The following is a 6,724-nucleotide window of genomic DNA, read 5'->3' as shown; positions in this document are numbered from 1 at the left end:
GATCAGATATCACAGGGTCACCATATTTTCTAATGGAAGATTAAACATGTTTTAAGTGATATCAGACTTCAAATCCTTCCATTAAAAAGAAAAATGCATACTATCCATCAATGCACTCTTGGTTTCAAATCTCAGTCTTGGTACACTGGCCAACCAAAATCGCCACTGTGAAGTTCAGCAGCGTTCTTCTCTAATGGAATGCAGTAAAACAATTACAAACATGAAACAAACAAAAATCAAGAGTTCTCAGGAACACCAACTGTTGAATTGCTTTCATTACTAAGGGACATATTTTTTAAAGACTTTTCTCAAATCAAGGATTATTAGAACCCTATGTATTTGCCTTTCCTATAAGAGCTAGCAATAGATGTTTCCTATACATGGATTTGCTGTTTCTATGATTATCAGCTATCATTATTATTATTAACATTATTATGATTATCTTGCCAGCTTTTGCATCCAAACTGCCATCCAATTTATTCCTGTCTATAAATGCCTTTTATTTTATTCTTTACTTAAAAATAGAGCTTTCATTAAACTTGCCTTGTGACACTTCTTTACAAAGTGTAAACTTAAAGCATTTATTACAGCAAATTTTCTGTCTTCTTATTTCTACTATATGTAATGTCTTATGAATTTTTGTAATTAAAGTCTCATTATTTTAATGGCCAGGGGATGATCACTTAATTTTTTTCCAAAGTAAAATGTAAGTGTTGCTTTTATGATGGAAAAGTAAAATCATTTCTTTTATCACATTTCGCACCCATTAACAATTAATATACTTTCATGTGGCCTTCCCCGGTGGCTCAGTTGGTAGAGAAACTGCCTGCAATACAGGAGATGCGGGTTGGATCCGTGGGTCAGGAAGATCCCCTGGAGAAGGGCATGGCAACCTACTCCAGTATTCTTGGTAGAGATTCCCATGGACAGAACTCTATGGTGGGCTACAGTCCATAGAGTTGCAAAAAGTCATTCACTTCTGAAGCAACTGAGCAGGCATGCACACACGCATACTTTCATGTAACTGATATAACTTACCTTTTATGTTTGCCTTTTGTCTATTCAATATTATTTTATTTTTCAAACTTGCCTCACAATATCCCCAACCCTAACACTGAGGCAGTTTGCTGCTCTGAAATTGATTTTATGTTAATGATAAATTATTTTACACATATTTAGTTGAAATTTTATAAACTTATTCAAAATTTATAATCATGTCACTGAGTTAGAAATAAATAGCAGGTATGTTAAATTTTTCAACAATTAATTTCTTTTTATTTACTCTGATATTTAGAAAAAACAATTTATTATTTTGTTGTTACTAGAATAATTTCAGTCCCAATATTGTTGCTAAAAATTTTGCTTTTTTTTGTACAAAAAAAATGGAGAAATTTCAACAAGTTTCCTCCTGAAGTAAATCCATTAATAGAATGACTTCTAATGCATGCTTACAGAGCATTTCAAAGAAGCAGAATGTTGGAACACTATCCTATTAAACCCATGGAGACCCTCCCTATTTAATTTCATATCGCTCGAAACTGGTTTATTTTCCTTAACTGTTAAAATATATTTTCAAAGAAGTTTTGAAAATTACCAAGTATAGCATCTCTCCTTAAAAAAGAAGAAAGAGAAAATAATTTGTTTCTAAGAACAATTGTGAAGAGTATCACATAAACTTTTTAGTGAATGCTTTCCAGGCTCTTTGGGGACCTGCCTAAGTTTTACTGCTTCTGCACTGTGCAAGACTTTATAACTGTTGAAATTCTTCAAAGGTCTTTGAGCAAGCTGCAGGGCCCTGCTGGATTGTAATAAATAGCCTTTTGTAATTCCACACTTACTTAAGTAGAAGCAATTGCTCGAAGCTTGTGCCATCTCTAAGTTAAATGAACCCTTTCTGATTGCTGCTTTTAGGCCCCTGTTAAGTCATTTGTTCTGCTCTTTTAATACACGCCCTTGTGTTGGCTGCGTTTCAGGAGTTCCAGTACAGTGCACCAGCTGAAATCCCATTATGCATAGGTAATGCTCATCAATATTTTAATATTAATCAATAATTAACAAAATCTGTTTTCTATCCCCTAATAAATAATTTTAAGACATAATAAAATATACTGTAGGAAGAGACAAATTCCATGAGCACTCCGCTGTATCCATGCTTTCTAAATGGTTTCCTAGAACACTTTTTTTTTAATTCACATCTTAAAGTATAATTTACCCATACTTGCTCATGTGTTGTAATACAATTTGTAATATTAATGAGAAACAGTAATATGGATTACATTTTTTTGTTAGTTTTCAGGTATGGAAGAATGATTTGTTCAAAGTAATTTTCCAAATTCATCAGTTCAGTTCAGTCACTCAGTTGTGTCGGACTCTTTGCGACCCCATGAACCGCAGCAAACCAGGCCTCCCTGTCCATCACCAACTCTCAGAGTTTACCCAAACTCATGTCCATTGAGTCGGTGATGCCATCCAACCATCTCATTCTCTGTCATCCCCTTCTCTTCCTGCCTTCAATCTTTTCCAGCATCAGGATCTTTTCAAATAAGTCAACTCTTCGCATAAGGTGGCCAAAGGATTGGAGTTTCAGCTTCAACATCAGTCCTTCCAATGAACACCCAGGACTGATCTCCTTCAGAATGGACTGGTTGGATCTCCTTGCAGTCCAAGGGACTCTCAAGACCCTTCTCCAACACCACAGTTCAAAAGCATCAATTCTTCGGTGCTAAGCTTTCTTTGTAGTCCAGCTCTCACATCCATACATGACCACTGGAAAAACCATAGCCTTGACTAGATGGACCTTTGTTGGCAAAGTAATGTCTCTGCTTTTGAATATGCTATCTGGCTTGTTCATAACTTTCCTTCCAAGGAGTAAGTGTCTTTTAATTTCATGGCTGCAATCACCATCTGCAGTGATTTTGGAGCCCCGAAAATAAAGTGTGCCACTGTTTCCACTGTTTCTCCAGCTATTTGCCATGAAGTGATAGGATTGGATGCCATGATCTTAGTTTTCTGAATGTTGAGCTTTAAGCCAACTTTTTCACTCTCTTCTTTCACTTTCATCAAGAGTCTCTTTAGTTCTTCTTCACTTTCTGTCATAAGGGTAGCAATTCATAGAAATTCTTATTTTTCTATATAAAAGAACCATAGTACTCCCAGGTGGCTCAGTGGTAAAGAACTTGCCTGCCACTTCAGGAGATGCAGGTTCAATCCCTGGGTTGGGAAGATCACCTGGAGTAGGAAATGGCAACCCATTCCAGTATTCTTGCCTGGAATATCCATAGAAAGAGGAGCCTGCTGGCTACAGTCCATGGAGTTGCAGAGAGTTGAATAAGACCAAGCAACTGAACACGCACACCACTGCAATGTACATCATACATTTGACTTTTTCTCATTTCTTTTTTATTTTTCTTAACTTGTGGTTTGAAAGAATGGTGGATAATAGTTGGATGAAAAAAAAGTCCTAAGATTAGAGAAATGCTTGGGAGGAGAGTGAAAATTACCCAGGAGGAGGAGGAGGCATAGGTTTTTCCCTAGCAAAGTGCTGGTATATAAACTAAAACAGGAATTGCTGATGAACCCCACAAACAGCCCAAGGTTAACAGGTTTATTCTGCTGATTTGCTTATATACCTTAAATGATATATAATTACAAGGATTCTCTTACTAATAGGAAGAAGTTGATGACAAAGTAGGCTGCTATGAAACAGGTCCAGGAATTTACACAGTGTAGTAAATGAATAATTTTTTAGGGGAAAAAAAGTGAAGAAATTGATAAGAAAGAAAAATTAAGACACTAGGAAGGTAAAAATTTCCAGTAAGGCAATGACTTTTTAAAATACTGTCTTGGTTGTAACATACATTTGTGTTGTGTTTGAGGAGGGAGCAAATTTTGATCCTTTGTTTTTGCTTTTCTTGGTATAATTGGATATATGTGCTCTTTGGAAAATAAAGAAAGGAGATATGATATACTTGGTTAAATTTATTTTTATGAAAAATTTATTTTTATTTTTCAAAACAAAAATTATTTTTTAACTAAAATATTTCTTAAAAGAATACAAATAAAGAGAAAAATAGTGAAGGTTGGGAGGAAAGAAAAGACCAATAAATCAGTTAATCATCTCCCATGAAGGTTTTTCTGAAGTTACACTGCACCACTGAAAAATTTTGAACACTCTGAATACTGAAAATTTATTAACATGTGGTGTCATAATGAATTTGCTCATGGCTCTTTCAATTCATTCTTTTAAAGTGTTCTCAGGTCATGATATAAGATTAACAGATGTATCACCCCATATTATCCAGTACTAGCTTTTGTGAAAGCTAGTATCAAAATACTTTTCAATTTCTGTACTAAGGAGACATACCTTTCTGGGAACCAAGGGTTGAATTATTCCCTGAGTATTTTCTTTCCTATTTGCTGGACACTGTGATGGCCATCTCTTGAATCACATCAATGACTAGTCCAGAAGACAGACAGAGCATGAGCAACCCTTAATAGTTCATAACTGAAACATTAATTATTTATTTATAGAGGATAAGATTTTCTTTCTGGTAAGATTTTCTTTCAATACCAGCTTAACCTGAGCCATTGACTGCATCTAATGAAATAATAGAAACAAACAAACAAACAAAACAAATTACAACAGGGAAGCAAAGATATTAGGCTAAGAAAGGATTCTTTGTAAAGAGATCTGGTTAGAGATGGGGCGTGTGTAATTGACAATTTGCCTTTTAATCATACAACACTTGCACAGGTCACATATACTGACAGACATGGAAGGGCTTCATTATTTTAACGATGGTGTTTTTAAGCTACATTTACTACTATTCTGCAACTAAAATATGATCCATCCTTAGAATCAGGAAGTCAAAATTCAAAATTCAATTCCTAAAGGATCTGGTTTGGTTCGTTTGTTTTTATTGGGACTTTCCTCTTTCTGGGTTTGGGAATTTCTAATGAACCTCTGAGGTATCTCTGTGGTTTAAAGATTGGACAAGTTAAAGTAATAACAAAATGGCTCAGTTTTTCTAAGTGAGCCAAAGCTTTTAAAAAATTATCTCCATGGGAAAATATCATGTAGTAAATGGTTGAAAGATTTTTCCTTTGAATCAGGCATGCCTTTAAACGCCTTTCTCTCTTATTTTTTTGTACCATGCATTACAATGCCCACTTAAGAACATTTCCTTCTTAGTTTTTTCAGAAGTGAACATTTCTACTAAATCCAGAAACACTCTTGAGTTTGAATGAACATAATCATTCATAGCTTAATGTTTTCCATTTCACCACCCCTGTCGTGATTTTCCCAACTTGTTGTTCTCTGGAATTTCCTGTTTTGGTCCCAGGACTCACCATTTTTACAGTCTAACCAAGTTTGAATTTCAGTTATACTTCATATATTCCCCCTCACCAATAACACTGCATGCCAGTCAGCTTCAGCATCAGAAAGCCGATAAATTTCCCTCTACTTAGTTCTCTCTCCTCAGTTATTTTCCAGCCCTGCTTCAGCTCAAACCCTTGCCATTTTTCATGTGCACTGGATTCTGTGTTTTCATCTCAATATTTACAGGAACTTCCTTCAATTTTCTATACATTTTTGATGATCTATCATTCATAAAGCAAATGAAACATTAAACCCCCCTTCAAATCTCATAATTTCAAAGCAGTATTCCTAAACTTAACTAAAAAATAAGCTTCAATGGAAAGGTATAGCAATCTCAGTTTTGAAGAATTTGATGTCAGGAAACTTTTAAGATCACGCATTTGGGAAATTCTGGAGTACTATAGGATATGTAATTTGAAATAAATTACATTATTATTTAAGATTCCTCATTAGACTGTAATGATAAATATGTACCAGCTTTACCATTTATTGTCCTCCTTTCAAAGTAGAATTTTGAAGACAATACCTTTGGCCATCTGCCTACAACTGTACTTGCCATACCTTCCCTGTCTGGAACACTCTTTCTCTTCCCTTTTCCATTGGAAAAATCTCTTCTACTCATCATCTTTAGAAATCCATTGCTAATTTAATTGCCCCATAAAGCTTTTTCTGGGTCCCTCAGACAATAGTTGATCAGCATCATTCTCTGTTCTGATATATAGTATAGTTGTTAATTCTCTTATTATTTGGTCAATCACATTGTGTTGCAATTATATCATTTGGTTATCCGCACGTCTTCCCATCATATTATAGGTTCCTTAGAGTCTTTAGTGCCTAGCATCACATTAAATGTGTATAAATCTAGTTATTCAGTTTGGTTAGCTTTGCAGTAGTAAGATATACAATATACTTTGTGACTAGTTCCTTTGAAAGATAATCTTATTTAGCTCCTGACCTAATATTAAAATAACAACATTCAAATAAAAATGAAAATTATAGTATGTTAAACAGAGATACTTTTTCTATAAAATTATCCCATTATTTTGTATAGTAAAGAGAAAAAGATTTTAAACTGAATCAATAGTGTTGGGAGAAAAACATTCTAAAACGTATACATCAAAAGTAAACTTTGAGGATCTCTCCACCTACATTTTGTTAATGGAATATATAGAGGGGAAAATTCTCATAAAAATTTTAGGCTTCTCTGTTCTAAATGTCTAAAAGACTCTAAAATTTAATTATTGAGTTTTGAATAACTCACAGTAGTTTTAGAGTGGAGAATGCAGTTAAAATATGTAACCTCATTCCCATTTCAGCATTGGAGCAATAAAAGAGAAAAAAACT

The sequence above is a fragment of the Bos indicus x Bos taurus genome, unplaced genomic scaffold (genome assembly GCF_003369695.1).
Source record: "Bos indicus x Bos taurus breed Angus x Brahman F1 hybrid unplaced genomic scaffold, Bos_hybrid_MaternalHap_v2.0 tig00001693_arrow_arrow_obj, whole genome shotgun sequence".
In the NCBI taxonomy this organism is placed as follows: Eukaryota; Metazoa; Chordata; class Mammalia; order Artiodactyla; family Bovidae; genus Bos; species Bos indicus x Bos taurus.
The sequence above is the reverse complement of the archived record's forward strand: the minus strand, read 5'-3'. Positions refer to the sequence as shown.